Genomic DNA, 19,220 nt, shown 5'->3' on the forward strand with positions numbered 1-19,220 from the left:
GTTAGTGCTACCGTTAGTGCACTAACGTTGGTTACTAATGCCAGTATTGATTTCTGACGTGGCGGAAATTGGCGAGTTAAGAATTTATTAATAGGAATACGTTGCAAGTACAGTCCTTAACCAGCCGAAAATCCGCTTATCAATTTAAAAGGGGTTGTCGCAATATTGAAAATTAAAATACTGGGAGTATGAATCCCAGGTCGTCTCCCAACGAGTTGCAGAGAGATGTGCTATTTCATCAATCGGGTGTTTTAAAAAAAATGGTTGAGTTGGTAAACAGGAAATTAAAGTAGAGAATTTAATTAATTCTAAATAAAAGCCTTGACTGGGGTAGATTAGTTGGAAGCCCTATTCTTGTTGAAATACTCTCAAGATTAATTAATAATTGGAAGTTACTCTACTTAGTTAACCCTTACTAGGTAAAGGAAAGTCAAGCAAGTTGGAAATCTGTTTCTAGTCATAAGTCCTAATCCTCTCCCTTGGGAAGGACTAGAGTTAATGATTAGAGGGTGATTCAACAATAAACCCAATTATAATTTCACTCTTAAGTCCTTCAACTCAAGGGTTCCTTTCAATCATCCCCAATCAAGTTATGGAACTACTCACTCATCATAATTATAAAATTCACAGGATTAATGGTGAAAATAAAAGAAGACATGATAAATAAAAATAAAAGGATTAATTGAAAATAAAAATGATCTATATTAATAACTTGTAAAAATAAGCCAAAGTCAACTCTAGAACGATTAAAAATATTGAAGAGTAAATATAAAAAGTAAATAACAAAATAAAATGACTAGTACCGGAGGTAGACTCTTCTCAAAAGGCTAAAGCCAAAATCTTCCCAGAAATCCTAATTATGAATGTCAAGTGATGAAAACCTAGGGGAGGAGTAAATCCAGATCTAAAACTAAAAATTATGCAGAATGAATTGTTGTTCTTCATTTTTGCATGTTTCCTGACTCTAGTCTGTAATTCTGGGCCAAAAACTAGGTTAAAATCCGACCCAGAAACTCTGCCAGCGACTTCTGAAATTTTGCAGATCGCGCACGTCAGGCGGACGCGTCATTCACGCAGACGCGTCATTCGGCATTTTTCTTTTCCATGCTGGTGCGTCGTCCATGCCTCCGCGTCGCTTCTGCTTTTCCAATCTGCGCGTCCGCGTCACTCATGCGGCCGCGTCACTGCGAATTCCTCTCTTTCACGCGGTCGCGTTGCTGACGCGTACGCGTCACTTCTTGCTGGTCATCTCCTCAATTTCTTGTATTCCTTCCATTTTTTGCAAGCTTCCTTCCCAATCTCCCACTCATTCATACCCTATAAAGCCTGAAACACTTAACACACATATCACGGCATTGAATGGAATAAAGGTAATACCTAATCAAAGGTCTCCAAGAAGTAAGTTTTCAATCATGTAATAACTTTAGGAAGGAAATATAAATGCATGCTAATTATATGAATAAGTGGGTAAAGACCATGATAAAACCACACAATTAAACACATTGGAAACCATGAAATTGTGGTTTATCAACTTTCCCACACTTAAACATTAGCATGTCCTCATGCTTAGTTTGAAGGAGATAGAATAAATGAGTAGGAACATGTAAAAACTCATGCAATGCAATGCAACCTATATATGTGAATGCAACTATATGATTCTTGTCCACTTGATCAAGAATAAATAAGCTCTTCAAACAATGACAAACCAAGTTTCACTAATTCAATTCTCATTTAGTAAGAACAGATAAAAATGCAAGAAGTTAGCTCATGAAAGCGGGAAACATAGAATTTCAAGCATTGAACCCTCACTGATGATGTATGTATACTCTAATCTCTCCAGTGTATAGGGTAATCACTCTTTCCTTCTCTAATCATGGTCCCTAAATTTTGTTCTTCTCCTAACCAATTAACAACATTTAATATACCAATGCAGCATCATGAGGTCTTATCATGGTTGTAATGGGGCCAAGGTAAAGGTAATGATACATATATGGTTAAGTGAGCTTATAAATTGAATCTTTAATTAACCCAATCTTTAACATAACCTATATATATTTTATATAACCTTGGAGTACGTACCTAGCTACCCAAAATTCTCTTTCACATTCCATACTCATGTATCAACTGTTTATTTTAATTTTATCCTACATGCATTGATCTTTGGATTCTTAGCATTGGGGTAATTTTTGTCCCCTTATTTATTTATTGAATTTTTTTTTCACATAACATAAAAATAAACATAGCTAATCAATGCACATAGATTTTTTTTATTCTTATAGTTTCACATGAGTAGGTGTCCAAATTCCCATTATATTATCATGATACACTCCCTTATTATCCTTTGTTCCCGCAATTTCTCATACTTAATTAGTACATATAATTCTATCTTAAGCTAATCAAAGATTCAAATAGGGGTATACAATTGTTTTTGCACTTAAGGCTAGTAATGTGGTAAATTATAGAACAAATGGGATTTAAAGGCTCAAAGTGGCTAACAAAGGTAATTGAAAGGGTAGGCTTAATTTGGATAAGTGAACTAAACAATTAATGGCCTCAATCATATGCAGCATATAAATATATTAAACATTAGACATATAAGATGGAACAAAATATAGGTTACAATCATAGAGAAGTAAACACACAAAAATAAAACAAATATGGTTAAATAATGTAACCATGCATAAAGGCTCAAATCTCACAGGTTGTGTGTTCTTTAGCTCAAAAATTCATGTTCCAAATACAACTTCAAGCAATTTTAACATCAGAGTTTTAATTAAAATTAGTGAAATTTTGTTCTAAAGATAGAGTTTTAGAAGAAACTTATTGTCTTTTCAATCAAGTAGAACATGCATGCAACTAATCTATTACTATGTACTTTATCCTATTCTAAAAGAAAGAAAAAAAACTAACTAAATATCCTAATTTATTGGTGTTTAGGGAAGAAAAATTACCTCCAGAAGTCAGGTACTAACCGACCTCCCCACACTTAAGGATTTGCACCGTCCTCGGTGCCATCTGTCAGGAAAAGTGGTGGGCTGGTGGTAGTGTCTCCACAGTCGGGACTGTTGTGGCTACCTGTGCTGGTGAAAGAAGTGGAGTCCGGAGTGCCTGGATCATCATCGGGTCTGTGATTGCATGTGAGGAGCTCCTTGAGGTATTTGAAACGGCGTTGGTTGCGGCGCTCTCGGAGCTTTGCTTTCTTTTCTTGTTGGTCCAACCGCTTCAGTATTTGATGCAGCAGCTGACTAGTAGATGGTGGAGGAGCTGCAGCATCCTCTGTGGACTGGCTGGTAGTGGCAAGTTGTGGCCTGAAATATCTCCCGTTAGGGACATACTGATCATCCCGTGGAAGTATGGCTTTGGTGTCTCCAGCTCTGTAGGATACTCCGGCTGCTGAGATAAGATCAGAGACCAATGCGGGGAAAGGTAGGTTGCCCGTGATCTGCACATGTTCCATAGCATTCCAGATATGTCTTGGTAAATTAAGAGGCTGGTCCGTGAGGATGCACCATAGTAGAACGGCCATATCTGCCGTGAAGGAGGACTCATGAGTACTCGGAAAAACATAATGGGACATAATCTGTGCCCATACGTGAGCCTCTAAGGTAAGTGCGGAAGCCGAGATTCCCTTAGGACGGGAACGATGGTATCCAAAGATCCATTTGCTGCCAGGTCGAGCGATAACTCTGAGAACAGCGTCCCAGTCAAAGGTGTATGCCTAGCGCTTGATTGCAGCTTTTTGAAAAGCGTCCAATCCTTCTGGAGCAGAGGGGAGATCTAAGGGTTGCTGAATGGCCTCTTCGGTAATGGGGACTTGCTTTTGGCGTAAATAAACGGACTGTAGAGTCGGCAGGTAGAAGTTGGAGTAGAACTCAACAACCCAAGAAAGATTAACCTGTCGTGGCTGTCTCTGTAAGAATCCCCAATGTCTTTGTGCAAGTTGTGGCTCAACAAATTCAGCAATACGAGGTGGAAGGATAAGAAGGTGTTCATTGTTGTAATTTTGAGCTACTAGAATAGGAAACATCTACTCACAGTAGCGATTTGGGAATCGTGTAGTGTCCTTGGCTGGGAAGGCTCTCTCCTTTTCATCAACCTTGATAATCCTTTTAATTCTTTTTATTGAGGGCTTAACTATAGTTGAAGAAGGCTCTGCCACTAATGATCTCTTTGTTCCTTTCCTTGCGGTGGGTTTAGTGGTAGCTTTCTCTTTGCCTTTTTCGGTGGCCATTCTGAAAAAGGGAAGAGAAAGTAAGTTAAATCCAAAGAGATAGAGCAAGGAAGGGAATGTAATGAGTGATAAGCAGTGCACGGTAAAGATGAATGAAATAAACACATGGTCATGACAACATGTGAAAAGATTAATAAATGGAATATAATAAGTGCACGATAGGGAAGTAGATGCAAGAAGTTTATTGGCATGCCGGCAAGGGCATGAGTAGCATAGATCAAGCATCACTTCGTAATAAACTATCGCCTTTGTATTGACAATTGAATTCAATTAATAAAATAGTAAAGGGAATTTGTGAAAAGCAAGCATTGAATAGTAGAATAGGATAATGTAGAAAAGTGCATAATGTCACATGGGCTTTTTCACAAACACATAGCATGCATGGTAAATAATCCAATGAAAATAATAAATTGAACATGCAAGCAATCCCTTTAAAAAAATATAATTGCCAAATAATTATGAAACAATCCACAATGACCAAATAAATTTCCAACACCAATAAAAAAGAAAAAGAAAGAAAAAGAAAACATATGCAAAGAAAGTAAAAAGAAAGAGGAAGGAAGAAAAAAACATAAATAAAGAAGAAGAATAGAAAAGTGAGGAGGGAAGAAGAGAAAAAAAACCTTGATAATGGTGGGAAGAGAGAGAGAAAGTAGAAAATGGGAAGGAGGGAAGAAGGAAGAAGGGGGAAGAAAGAAATAAGGAGGGAAAAGAGAAAGTAGGATTGAGGGAAGAGAAAGATAAGATATTTGGCAAATTATGATAAGTTGTGCAGCGCAAGCAACGCGGACGCGTGGGTGACGCGTTCGCGCGAAGGCGCATTAAGTTAATCGATGCGAAAGCGTCGGTCACACGGACGCGTGACTCAGGTTATGCTACTGGCGCGAGGGTAGCCTCGTGCTCGCACAACTCTCTGTTCGAATTTTTATTTTTGCCAAATGTTGGGTGACGTGAACGCGTGGGTTACGCGTTCGCGTGAGCGGCCATTCGAAGGAAATGACGCGGACGTGTAAGCCATGCGTCCGCGTGGGAAGAATTTGTGCATTCAGCACCGATCCATCACCACTCTAGCACAACTTTCGGTCGTGCACCCATTTTACGTCGAATTGCAGGGCACGCGGCCGCGTGAGTGACGCGGACGCGTGGGAGGCTAGTTTTCACACTTGACACAGACGCATCAATGACGCGGTCGCGTGGGATGATTTGTGCCAAAGGCACGCCTCCAGCCACGCTCTCGCGTGACTCTCTGTTCAATTTCTTATATTCTCGAATCCACCTGCGATGCGGACGCATCAATGGTGCAGTCGCGTCGCATGAAGATTTTTTTTTATATGCAAATGCAGGATGCAGATGAGGTGCAAGATATAGGCAGTATGGAGAAGAGTTATAGATGAGGGAAGAGAAGGAGAAGAAGAGGAACGATCATACCACGGTGGGTTGTCTCCCACCTAGCACTTTGCTTTAACGTCCTTAAGTTGGACGCTTTAGTAGCTCAATGTTCAGTTGCGAGTGGATCCTCTAGGAGGAAGATCTCTAACTCCTTGTTTTTCGTCGCCTTCTCACCTTGGTAGAGCTTCAAACGATGTCCATTAACCTTGATGAGTTCAAAGCTTGAAGGGTGACTTAGATGGAAAACTCCGTACGGCTCAGCCCTCTCAACTCTATATGGACCTTCCCACCTTGATCGCAGTTTGCCTAGTGGTGGACGAAATTGTGATCCATGTTCTAATTATTTTGAGATGAAGGCTTCTAAGGGGCACCAGCTGAATTCACAACTCCGTTCAACTAACCAGCAAGTGTACTGGGTCGTCCAAGTAATAAACCTTACGTGAGTAAGGGTCGATCCCACAGAGATTGTTGGTATGAAGCAAGCTATGGTCACCTTGTAAATCTCAGTTAGGCAGATTAAAAAGTTATGGGTTTTCGAAAATAGAAATAATAAAATAGAAATAATAAAAGGGATAGAAGACTTATGCAGATTCATTGGTGGGAATTTCAGATAAGCGAATGAAGATGCTGCATGGCTCAAGGACGCCTGCTCTTCTACTGCTTCTACTCAATCCTTCTTACTCCTTTCCATGGCAAGCTGTGTATAGGGGTTCACCATCAATGGTGGCTACTTTCAATCCTCTCGGGAAAATGGTCCTCTGCGGCTGTCACTCGCATGGCTAATCGTCTGGAGGCATCACCCATGGTTGATGGCTACATCCCATCCTCGCAGTGAAAACTAATGCTCACGCACTCTGTCACAGTACGGCTAATCACTGGTTGGTTCTTACTCATACTGGAATAGAATCCCTTGATTCTTTTGCGTTTGTCACTAACGCCCAGCACTTGCAAGTCTGAAGCACGTCACAGTCATTCATTACCGGAATCCTACTCGGAATACCACAGACAAGGTGAGACTTTCCGGATTCCCAGGATCCTACTCGGAATACCACAGACAAGGTGAGACTTTCCGGATCCTCATAAATGCCGCCATCTATCTAGCTTATACCACGAAGATTCTGTTGGGGAATCTAAGAGATACACATTCAAGCTCGGTTGCATGTAGAACGGAAGTGGTTGTCAATCACGCGCGTTCATAAGTGAGAATGATAATGAGGGTTATCTAATCATCACATTCATCATGTTCTTGGGTGCGAATGAATATCTTGGAATAAGAATAAGAGAGAATTGAATAAAAGAAGATAGAATTGCATTAATACTTGAGGTACAGCAGAGCTCCACACCCTTAATCTATGGTGTGCAGAAACTCCACCGTTGAAAATACATAAGTGAAAGAGGTTCAGGCATGGCCGAATGGCCAGCCCTCTCCATGATCAAGTGACCGAATATTCAAAGAGATTAAACTGTCAAAAGATGTCTAATACAATAGATAAATGTCCTATATATACTAGACTAGCTACTAGGGTTTACATGAGTAATTAATTGATGCATAAATCCACTTTCGGGGCCCACTTGGTGTATGTTTGGGCTGAGCTTGATCAATCTACGAGCTGAGGCTTCTCTTGGAGTTGAACTTCGAGTTATGACGTGTTTTGGGCGTTCAACTCCGGATCATGACGTTTTTCTGGCGTTTAACTTCAGACAGCAGCATGTGCTTGGCGTTCAACGCCAAGTTACGTCGTCATTCTTCGAATAAAGTATGGACTATTATATATTGCTGGAAAGCTCTGGATGTCTACTTTCCAACGCCGTTGAGAGCGCGCCAATTGGAGTTCTGTAGCTCCAGAAAATCCATTTCGAGTGCAGGGAGGTCAGATTCCAACAGCATCAGCAGTCCTTTTGTCAGCCTTTTTCAGAGTTTTGCTCAAATCCCTCAATTTCAGCCAGAAATTACCTGAAATCACAGAAAAACACACAAACTCATAGTAAAGTCCAGAAATGTGAATTTAACATAAAAACTAATGAAAACATCCCTAAAAGTAGCTGAAACTTACTAAAAACTACCTAAAAACAATGCCAAAAAGCGTATAAATTATCCGCTCATCACAACACCAAACTTAAATTGTTGCTTGTCCCCAAGCAACTGAAAATCAAATAGGATAAAAAGAAGAGAATATACTGCAAATTCAGAAATATCAATGAATATTAATTATAATTAAATGAGCGGGACTTGTAGCTTTTTGCTTCTGAACAGTTTTGGCATCTCACTTTTTCCTTTGTAGTTTAGAGGGATTGGCGTCTCTGGGGAACTTAGAATTTGGGATAGTGTTATTGACTTTCTTAGTTAAGCATGTTGATTCTTGAACACAGCTACTTATGAGTCTTGGCCGTGGCCCTAAGCACTTTGTTTTCCAGTATTACCACCGGATACATAAATGCCACAGACACATAACTGGGTGAACCTTTTCAGATTGTGACTTAGCTTTGCTAAAGTCCCCAGTTAGTGGTGTCCAGAGCTCTTAAGCACACTCTTTTGCCTTGGATCACGACTTTAACCACTTAGTCTCAAGCTTTTCACTTGGACCTTCATGACACAAGCACATGGTTAGGGACAGCTTGATTTAGCCGCTTAGGCCTGGATTTTATTTCCTTGGGCCCTCCTATCCATTGATGCTCAAAGCCTTGGATCCTTTTTACCCTTGCCTTTTGGTTTTAAGGGCTATTGGCTTTTTTTATTGCTCCTTCTTTTTCTATATACTCTTTTTAGCCATTTTTTTTTCACTGCTTTTTCTTGCTTCAAGAATCAATTACATGATTTTTCAAATCATCAATAACATTTCTCTTTGTTCATCATTCTTTCAAGAGCCAACAATTTTAACACTCATAAACAACAATATCCAAAGACATATGCACTGTTCAATCATTCATTCAGAAAACAAAAAGTATTGTCACCACATCAATATAATTAAATTAAATTCAATAATAAATTCGAAATTTATGTACTTCTTGTTCTTTTGAATTAAAACATTTTTCTTTTAAGAGAGGTGAAGGAGTAATGGATTTTATTCATAGCTTTAAGGCATGGTTACATACTAATGATCATGAAATAAAGACACAAAACATAGATAAACACAATACTAAAAACCGAAAACAGAAAGAAATAAAGAATCAAGGAATGAATCCACCTGAGTGAGGGTGGCGCCTTTTTGAAGAACCAATGGTGCTCTTTGAGCTCCTCTATGTCTCTTCCTTGCTTCTGTTGAATGATTCCTAGTAATTTTTGTGTTCCTCTCCTTAGTTGCTTCCAATATTTTTGTGGAGGATAACTTATCCCCTGAGGTATCTCAGGGATCTCTTGATTTGCAGCCACATGTTCTACCCAACTGAGCTATTCCAGTTTATATGAGTCTTTCCATCTCCCATGACTTAGAGGTGGAAGCTTTTGTCTTCCCTTTGAGGTTTCTCTGGCCTTAGGTGCCCTTAATGGTAATGGAAAAGCAAAAAAGCTATGCTTTTACCACACCAAACTTAAAATATTGCTCGCCCTCGAGCAAGAGAAGAAAGAAGAGAAGAAGAAGAAGAAAAATGGAAGTGAGTGAGGGGAGATGGATTCGGCTATATGGGTGGGATTGGGTGGGAAAGAGAAGTTGAATTGTAAAGGTAGGTGGGGTGTATGGGGAAGAGTGGATAGATGTAGGTGGTGAAGAATGTTGGGAATTGTGACATGGGGAATAGTCATCACAAAAACTAGGATTAGGAGGTAAGGTGGGAATATGGTAGGTGGGGATCCTGTGGGGTCCACAGATCCTGTGGTGTCAAGGAATTCCATCCCTGCACCAAATAGGCATGTAAAATGCCTTCATGCATCATTCTGGCGTTCAAACGCCCATTGGTGCACGTCTTGGGCGTTCAACGCCCATGTAATGCATGTTTCTGGCGTTGAACGCCAGTTTCATGCTTATTTCTGGCGTTCAGCGCCAGTTTGTCCTCTCTGTGCACGTTCCTGGCGTTTAACGCCAGGTTGTTGCTTGTTTCTGGCGTTCAGCGCCAGAATGGTGCTCTGTTCTGGCGTTGAACGCCAGCCAGATGCACCTTACTGGCGTTGAACGCCAGTCTGCGCTACCTCCAGGGTGAAAAATTTTTTTCTTCTGTTTTTGACTCTGTTTTTAATTTTTTGATTTTTTTTCGTGACTCCTCATGATCATGTACCTCTTTAAACACAAAAATAACAAAGAAACAAAATAAAATAAAATTAGATAAATAAAATTGGGTTGCCTCCCAACAAGCGCTTCTTTAATGTCAATAGCTTGACAGTGGCTCTCATGGAGCCACAAGGTGATCAGGTCAATTTTAGTGTGGTCCCAACACCAAACTTATAGTTTGGATATGGGGTTTGAACACCAAACTTAGAGTTTGGTTGTGACCTCACAACACCAAACTTAGAGTTTGACTGTGTGGGCTCTTTTTGACTCTGAACTGAGAGAAGCTCTTCATGCTTACTCTCTTTTGTCACAGAGGGATGGCCATGTGCCTTAAACACAAGGTAGTCCCCATTCAATTGAAAGACTAACTCACCTCTGTTGACATCTATCACAGCTCCTGCTGTGGCTAGGAAAGGTCTTCCAAGGATGATGCAGTCATCCTCTCCCTTCCTAGTGTCTAAGATTATGAAATCAGCAGGGATGTAAAGGCCTTCAACCTTTACTAGTACGTCCTCTACTAATCCATAAGCTTGTCTTATGGACTTGTCTGCCAATTGTAATGAGAACAAGGCAGGTTGTACCTCAATGATCCCCAGCTTCTCCATTACAGAGAGTGGCATTAGATTTATCCCTGACCCTAGATCACATAGAGCTTTTTCAAAGCTCATGGTGCCTATGGTACAAGGTATTAGGAACTTGCCAGGATCTTGTTTCTTTTGAGGTAGAGTTTTCTGAATCCAAGTATCTAGTTCACTAATGAGCAAGGGAGGTTCACTTTCCCAAGTCTCATTACCAAACAACTTGGCATTCAGCTTCATGATAGCTCCTAAGTATTGAGCAATTTGCTCTCCAGTTACATCTTCATCCTCTTCAGAGGATGAATAATCTTCAGAGCTCATGAATGGCAGAAGGAGATTTAATGGAATCTCTATGGTCTCTATGTGAGCCTCAGATTCCTCTGGGTCCTTAATAGGAAACTCCTTCTTGCTTGAGGGACGTCCCAGGAGGTCTTCCTCACTAGGATTTTCGCCCTCTTCCTCCCTTGTGCATTCGGCCTTTTTGATCACATCAATGGCCTTGCATTCTCCTTTTGGGTTCTCTTCTGTATTGCTTGGGAGAATACTGGGAGGAGTTTCAATAACTTTCTTACTCAGCTGGCCCACTTGTGCCTCCAGATTTCTAATGGATGATCTTGTTTCATTCATGAAACTAAAAGTGGCCTTTGACAGATCAGAGACTATATTGGCTAAATTAGAGGTGTTTTGTTCAGAATTCTCTGTCTGTTGCTGAGAAGATGATGGATATGGCTTACTATTATTCAGCCTGTTGCGTCCACCATTGTTAAAACCTTGTTGAGGTTTTTGTTGATCCTTCCATGAGAAATTTGGATGATTTCTCCATGATGAGTTATAGGTGTTTCCATAAGGTTCACCCATGTAATTAACCTCTGCCATGGCAGGGTTCTCAGGATCATAAGCTTCTTCAGAAGCTGCCTCTCTAGTACTGTTGGATGCATGTTGCAATCCATTCAGATTTTGAGAGATCATGTTGACCTGTTGAGTCAACACTTTGTTCTGAGCCAATATGGCATTCAGAGCATCAATTTCAAGAACTCCTTTCTTCTGAGGTATCCCATTGTTCACGGAATTCCTCTCAGAAGTGTACATGAATTGGTTGTTTGCAACCATGTCAATGAGTTCTTGAGCCTCTTCAGGCGTTTTCTTCAGGTGAATAGATCCACCTGCAGAATGATCCAATGACATTTTCGAAAATTCAGAGAGACCATAATAGAATATATCTAATATGGTCCATTCTGAAAACATGTCAGATGGACATCTCTTGGTCAGCTGCTTGTATCTTTCCCAAGCTTCATAGAGGGATTCACCATCTTTTTGTTTGAAGGTTTGAACATCCACTCTCAGCTTGCTCAGCTTTTGAGGAGGAAAGAATTTATCCAAGAATGCAGTGACAAGCTTATCCCAGGAGTCCAGGCTATCCTTGGGTTGTGAATCCAACCATACTCTAGCTCTGTCTCTTACAGCAAAAGGGAAAAGCATGAGTCTGTAGACTTCAGGATCAACTCCATTCGTCTTTACAGTCTCACAGATCTGCAAGAACTCAGTTAAAAACTGATAAGGATCTTCAGATGGAAGTCCATAAAACTTGCAGTTTTGTTGCATTAATGCAACAAGTTGAGGCTTAAGCTCAAAGTTATTGGCTCCAATGGCAGGAATGGAGATGCTTCTTCCATCAAACTTGGACGTTGGCTTTGTGAAGTCACCAAGCATTCTCCTTGCATTATTATTATTATTTTCGTTTGCCATCTCTTTCTCTTGTTCAAAAATTTCTAAAAGGTTGCTTCTGGATTGTTGTAATTTAGCTTCTCTTAATTTTCTCTTCAGAGTCCTTTCAGGTTCTGGATCAATTTCAACAAGAGTTCCCTTATCCCTGTTCCTGCTCATATGAAAGAGAAGAAAAAAAGAAAAGAAAGAGGAATCCTCTATGTCACAGTATAGAGATTCCTTTATGTTAGTAGAAAAAGAAGGGGGTAGAAGAATGAAGAAGAATTCGAATTTTTGGATGAAGAGAGGTGGAGAGAAGTGTTAGTAATTAAATAATTAAATAGAAGAAGAAAAGAGAAGAGAAATTTCGAAAAAAATTTTTGAAAAGGGGTTAGTGATTTTCGAAAATTAGAGATAAAATGTAATTAAAATTAAAACATGAAACAATTAGTTAATTAAAAAGAATTTTTGAAAAAGGGAAGAGATATTTTCGAAAATTAGAGAGAGAAAAGTAGTTAGGTGGTTTTGAAAAAGATATGAAACAGACAACAAGTTAGTTAGTTGATTGAAAAAGATTTGAAATCAAAATTGAAAAAGATAAGAAGATAGTAAGTTAGATAAGATATTTTTGAAATCAAATTTTGAAAAAGATAAAATTTTTGAAAAAGATCAAGTAAAAGATAAAAAGATTTAATTCAAAAATTTTGAAATTATTTACTTCACTAACAAGAAACTACAAGATAAGATTCTAGAACTTAAAGATTGAACCTTTCTTAACAAGAAAGTAACAAACTTCAAATTTTTGAACCAATCACATTAATTATTAGTGAATTTTCGAAAATTAGATATAAAAGATAAGAAAAAGATTTTTTGAAAAATAATTTTTAAAAATTTTCGAAAAATAGAAAAAAATGAAAAAGATATGATTTTTGAAAAAGATTTTGAAAAGATAAGATTTTTAAAATTGAAATTTTAACTTGACTTGTAAGAAATAACTAAATTTGAAAATTTTTGACCAAGTCAACCCAAAATTTCGAAAATTTGGAGGGAAATAAGGAAAAGATATTTTTTTTTTATTTTTGGTTTTTAAATATTAGAGAGAGAAACAACAAAAATACTTTATGCATGAAATTTTTAGATCAAAACCATGAATGCATGCAAGAATGCTATGAATGTCAAGATGAACACCAAGAACACTTTGAAGATCATGATGAACATCAAGAACATAATTTTGAAAAATTTTTGGTGCAAAGAAAACATGCAAGACACCAAACTTAGAAATCTTTAATGCATGGAAAATATGAATGCAAAAATGCACATGAAAAACAAGAAACAACACAAAACAAGAAATCATCAAGATCAAACAAGAGGACTTATCAAGAACAACTTGAAGATCATGAAGAACACTGTGAATGCATGGGATTTTCGAAAAATTGCAAGAAAAATTTTAAAAGTATGCAATTGACACCAAACTTAAAAATTAACACAAGATTCAAACAAGAAACACAAAATATTTTTAGTTTTTATGATTTTCTAAATATTTTTGGGTTTTTTTTGTAAATTTTTTTTTCGAAAAATAATGTGAAGAAAAACGAAAAATAAAAGAAAAATTTTGAAAAAATATTTTGAAAAGAAAATTACCTAATCTGAGCAACAAGATGAACCGTCAGTTGTCCATACTCGAACAATCCCCGGCAACGGCGCCAAAAACTTGGTGGACGAAATTGTGATCCATGTTCTAATTATTTTGAGATGAAGGCTTCTAAGGGGCACCAGCTGAATTCACAACTCCGTTCAACTAACCAGCAAGTGTACTGGGTCGTCCAAGTAATAAACCTTACGTGAGTAAGGGTCGATCCCACAGAGATTGTTGGTATGAAGCAAGCTATGGTCACCTTGTAAATCTCAGTTAGGCAGATTAAAAAGTTATGGGTTTTCGAAAATAGAAATAATAAAATAGAAATAATAAAAGGGATAGAAGACTTATGCAGATTCATTGGTGGGAATTTCAGATAAGCGAATGAAGATGCTGCATGGCTCAAGGACGCCTGCTCTTCTACTGCTTCTACTCAATCCTTCTTACTCCTTTCCATGGCAAGCTGTGTATAGGGGTTCACCATCAACGGTGGCTACTTTCAATCCTCTCGGGAAAATGGTCCTCTGTGGCTGTCACTCGCATGGCTAATCGTCTGGAGGCATCACCCATGGTTGATGGCTACATCCCATCCTCGCAGTGAAAACTAATGCTCACGCACTCTGTCACAGTACGGCTAATCACTGGTTGGTTCTTACTCATACTGGAATAGAATCCCTTGATTCTTTTACGTTTGTCACTAACGCCCAGCACTTGCAAGTCTGAAGCACGTCACAGTCATTCATTACCGGAATCCTACTCGGAATACCACAGACAAAGTGAGACTTTCCGGATTTCCAGGATCCTACTCGGAATACCACAGACAAGGTGAGACTTTCCGGATCCTCATAAATGCCGCCATCTATCTAGCTTATACCACGAAGATTCTGTTGGGGAATCTAAGAGATACACATTCAAGCTCGGTTGCATGTAGAACGGAAGTGGTTGTCAATCACGCGCGTTCATAAGTGAGAATGATAATGAGGGTTATCTAATCATCACATTCATCATGTTCTTGGGTGCGAATGAATATCTTGGAATAAGAATAAGAGAGAATTGAATAAAAGAAGATAGAATTGCATTAATACTTGAGGTACAGCAGAGCTCCACACCCTTAATCTATGGTGTGCAGAAACTCCACCGTTGAAAATACATAAGTGAAAGAGGTTCAGGCATGGCCGAATGGCCAGCCCTCTCCATGATCAAGTGACCGAATATTCAAAGAGATTAAACTGTCAAAAGATGTCTAATACAATAGATAAATGTCCTATATATACTAGACTAGCTACTAGGGTTTACATGAGTAAGTAATTGATGCATAAATCCACTTCCGGGGCCCACTTGGTGTATGTTTGGGCTGAGCTTGATCAATCCACGAGCTGAGGCTTCTCTTGGAGTTGAACTTCGAGTTATGACGTGTTTTGGGCGTTCAACTCCGGATCATGACGTTTTTCTGGCGTTTAACTTCAGACAGCAGCATGTACTTGGCGTTCAACGCCAAGTTACGTCGTCATTCTTCGAATAAAGTATGGACTATTATATATTTCTGGAAAGCTCTGGATGTCTACTTTCCAACGCCGTTGAGAGCGCGCCAATTGGAGTTCTGTAGCTCCAGAAAATCTATATCGAGTGCAGGGAGGTCAGATTCCAACAGCATCAGCAGTCCTTTTGTCAGCCTTTTTCAGAGTTTTGCTCAAATCCCTCAATTTCAGCCAGAAATTACCTGAAATCACAGAAAAACACACAAACTCATAGTAAAGTCCAGAAATGTGAATTTAACATAAAAACTAATGAAAACATCCCTAAAAGTAGCTGAAACTTACTAAAAACTACCTAAAAACAATGCCAAAAAGCGTATAAATTATCCGCTCATCACCTAACACAAGCCTCAGTCTAGAGTTGTAAAGAAGGATCAAATCCCCAGGTTGGAACTCCTTTCTCTTGATGTGTTGATCATGTACAGCCTTCATTTTCTCCTTGTACAGTCTTGAGTTCTCATAAGCTTCTAGGCGAAGGCTCTCCAATTCTTGCAGTTGCAACTTCCTTTCAGTTCCGGCTTTCTCAAATCCCATGTTGCATTCCTTTACTACCCAAAAGGCTTTGTGCTCCACTTCAACTGGAAGGTGACAAGCCTTTCCATAGACTAAGCGGAAAGGACTTATCCCAATGGGTGTCTTGTATGCTGTTCTGTATGCTCAGAGTGCATCTTGTAGTCTGGTGCTCCAGTCTCTTCTATGAGGTTTGACTATCTTCTGTAAGATGCACTTTATTTCTTTGTTAGACACCTCGGCTTGCCCATTAGTCTGAGGATGGTAGGCTGTTGCTATTTTATGAATTATCCCATGCTTCTTCAGTAATCCTGTTAGTCTCCTGTTACAAAAATGGGTGCCTTAATTGCTCACGATTGCTCGTGGTGATCCAAAGCGACAAATAATATGGTTTCTAACAAAGGAAACAATAGTGTTAGCATCATCAGTACAGGTAGGAATTGCTTCCACCCATTTAGAAACATAGTCTACAGCTAACAATATATAGAGGTGGCCATTAGAATTTGGAAATGGACCCATGAAGTCAATGCCCCAAACATCAAAAATTTCACAGAAAAGCATAGTTTGTTGAGGCATTTCATCCCTCTGGGATATATTATCAAACCTCTGGCATGGGGGATAAGATTTACAAAATTCAGCAGCGTCTTTAAAAAGGGTGGGCCACCAGAATCCACAGTCTAAGATTTTTCTAGCTGTTCTTTGAGGGCCAAAACGTCCTCCACTCTCAGATGAGTGACAGGCCTCTAAAATGGACTGGAATTCTGATTGAGGCACACACCTTCTAATTACCTGGTCAGCGCCACATCTCCACAAATATGGGTCATTCCATATATAATATTTAGACTCGCTTTTCAGCTTGTCTCTTTGGTGTTTAGTAAAGTGTGGAGGAAAAGTACGGCTAACTAGATAATTAGCTACAGGTGCATACCAAGGGATTACCTCAGATACTGCTTGTAGGTTATCAAATGGAAAATTATCAGCTATAGGAGTGGAGTCATCTTTAATGTGTTCAAGGCGACTCAAGTGGTCTGCCACTAGATTCTGGGTACCACTCCTATCCTTTATTTCTAAATCGAATTCTTGTAGCAGTAGTATCCAACGTATATGCCTTGGTTTGGATTCCTTTTTAGCTAATAGATACTTTAGAGCTGCGTGGTCTGAATACACTACTACCTTAGTACCAAGTAAATAGGCTCGAAATTTATCCAGAGCAAAAACAATAGCAAGAAGCTCTTTTTCAGTAGTAGTGTAGTTAGACTGAGCGATGTCTAAAGTTTTAGATGCATAAGCAATAACAAAAGGATCCTTACCTTCACGCTGAGCCAGTGCTACTCCTACTGCATGGTTGGAAGCATCGCACATGATTTCGAATGGCTGACTCCAGTCTGGTCCTCTCACAATGGGAGCTTGAGTCAGGGCAGTTTTCAGCTTATCAAACGCTTGTTTACTATCCTCACTGAACTCGAACTCGATATCTTTCTGCAGTAATCTGGATAGGGGAAGTGCTACCTTACTAAAGTCCTTAATGAATCTTCGGTAAAAACCTGCATGTCCAAGGAACGAACGGACTTCCCTCACAGAAGAGGGGTAAGGCAAACTAGAAATAACATCCACCTTTGCTGGATCTATAAAAATGCCAGTATTAGATACAACATGTCCCAGTACGATTCCTTGTTTAACCATAAAATGACATTTTTCAAAATTCAATACAAGGTTTGTACTAACACATCTATCTAATACTCTAGATAAACTATCCAAGCAAAGGTTAAAAGAATCACCATAAATGCTAAAATCATCCATAAAAACCTCCATACAGTCCTCCATAAGATCAGAGAAAAGACTCATCATGCACCTTTGGAAGGTAGCTGGTGCATTGCACAGGCCAAAGGGCATTCTCTTGTAAGCTTAAGTCCAAAAAGGACATGTAAATGTAGTCTTTTCCTGATCCTCAGGAGCTATATGAATCTGGAAATAGCCTGTGTAACCATCTAAAAAGCAATAATGTGATTTACCTGACAGGCGATCCAGCATTTGATCAATGAATGGAAGAGGGTAGTGATCCTTACGAGTAGCTTGGTTGAGACGCCTGTAATCAATGCAGACCCTCCAAGCGTTCTGTACTCTGGTTGCTATGAGCTCTCTGTGCTCATTCTTCACTATAGTGATTCCAGACTTCTTGGGCATCACTTGCACTGGGCTCACCCATTCACTGTCTGAGATAGGGTAGATAATACCTGCCTCTAATAGTCTGGTCACTTCTTTTTTGACAACCTCTAAAATAGTGGCGTTCAATCTTCTTTGGGGTTGACGAACAGGCCTTGCTCCTTCCTCTAAAAATATCCTGTGTTCACAAACTTAAGGATTGATGCCTACTATGTCTGCTAAACTCCACCCAATTGCTTTCTTGTGCTTCCTCAGCACACTAAGTAACTGCTCTTCCTGCTGAGAAGTGAGGTCCTGTGCAATAATAACTGGAAACTTCTGCTTGTCCTCGAGGTAAGCATATTTGAGGTGTGGAGGGAGGGGTTTCAATTCTAACTTCTGTTCATGGTCTGGCTCTGGATTATCTGGAACTGGTGGCAATGGTAGAGTACCTGCATTGTCCTCGAAATTCCCCACACTTGGACCTTGTCCTATGTACTTATCCTTAAACTCTTCCTGGTGAACTTTAGCTACGGTTTCATCTATAATGTCACACTGGAAGATAGAACGGTCTTCGAGAGGGTGTTTTATAACTTCATTCAGATTGAAGCTTACTACTCTGCCGTTTATTTCAAAAGAGTATGTGCCTGCAAAAGCATCTAATTTGAACTTCGAGGTCTTCAAGAAAGGTCTTCTGAGTAGGATTGATGATGGCTTCTCGGAGTCATTTTGGGGCATCTCCAGGATGTAAAAATAAATGGGGAAAGTGAGACCTTTAATTCCCAGTAATACATCTTCAGCAACTCCAGCCACTGTAATAATACTTTTATTTGCTAACACAAAATGAGCTGCCGACCTTTTTAAGGGAGGGAGCCTTAAAACATCATATACAGATAAAGGCATTATACTAACACATGCTCCTAAATCAAACATGCAGTCAGAAAATATCACACCTCCAATGGTACAGTTAACCATGCATGGACCTGGATCACTACATTTTTCAGGTATATTTCCCATTAAAGCAGATATAGAACTTCCTAAAGGAATAGTTTCTAATTCATTAATTTTGTCTTTATGTATGCACAAATCTTTTAGAAACTTTGCATATTTAGGTACCTGTTGAATGACATCAAAAAGGGGAATAGTTACCTCAACCTTTTTGAAGATTTCTACCATTTTGGGATCAAGTTCCAACTGCTTCCTGGGCTTCCTTGCAAGTTGTGGAAATGGAATAGGAACTGTTTCGTCTATAGTGTCTGCGCCCTTTGGTGCTTCTTTCTGTGATTTGGCGTC

This window comes from Arachis stenosperma, chromosome 9, assembly GCF_014773155.1.
Source record: "Arachis stenosperma cultivar V10309 chromosome 9, arast.V10309.gnm1.PFL2, whole genome shotgun sequence".
NCBI lineage: Eukaryota > Viridiplantae > Streptophyta > Magnoliopsida > Fabales > Fabaceae > Arachis > Arachis stenosperma.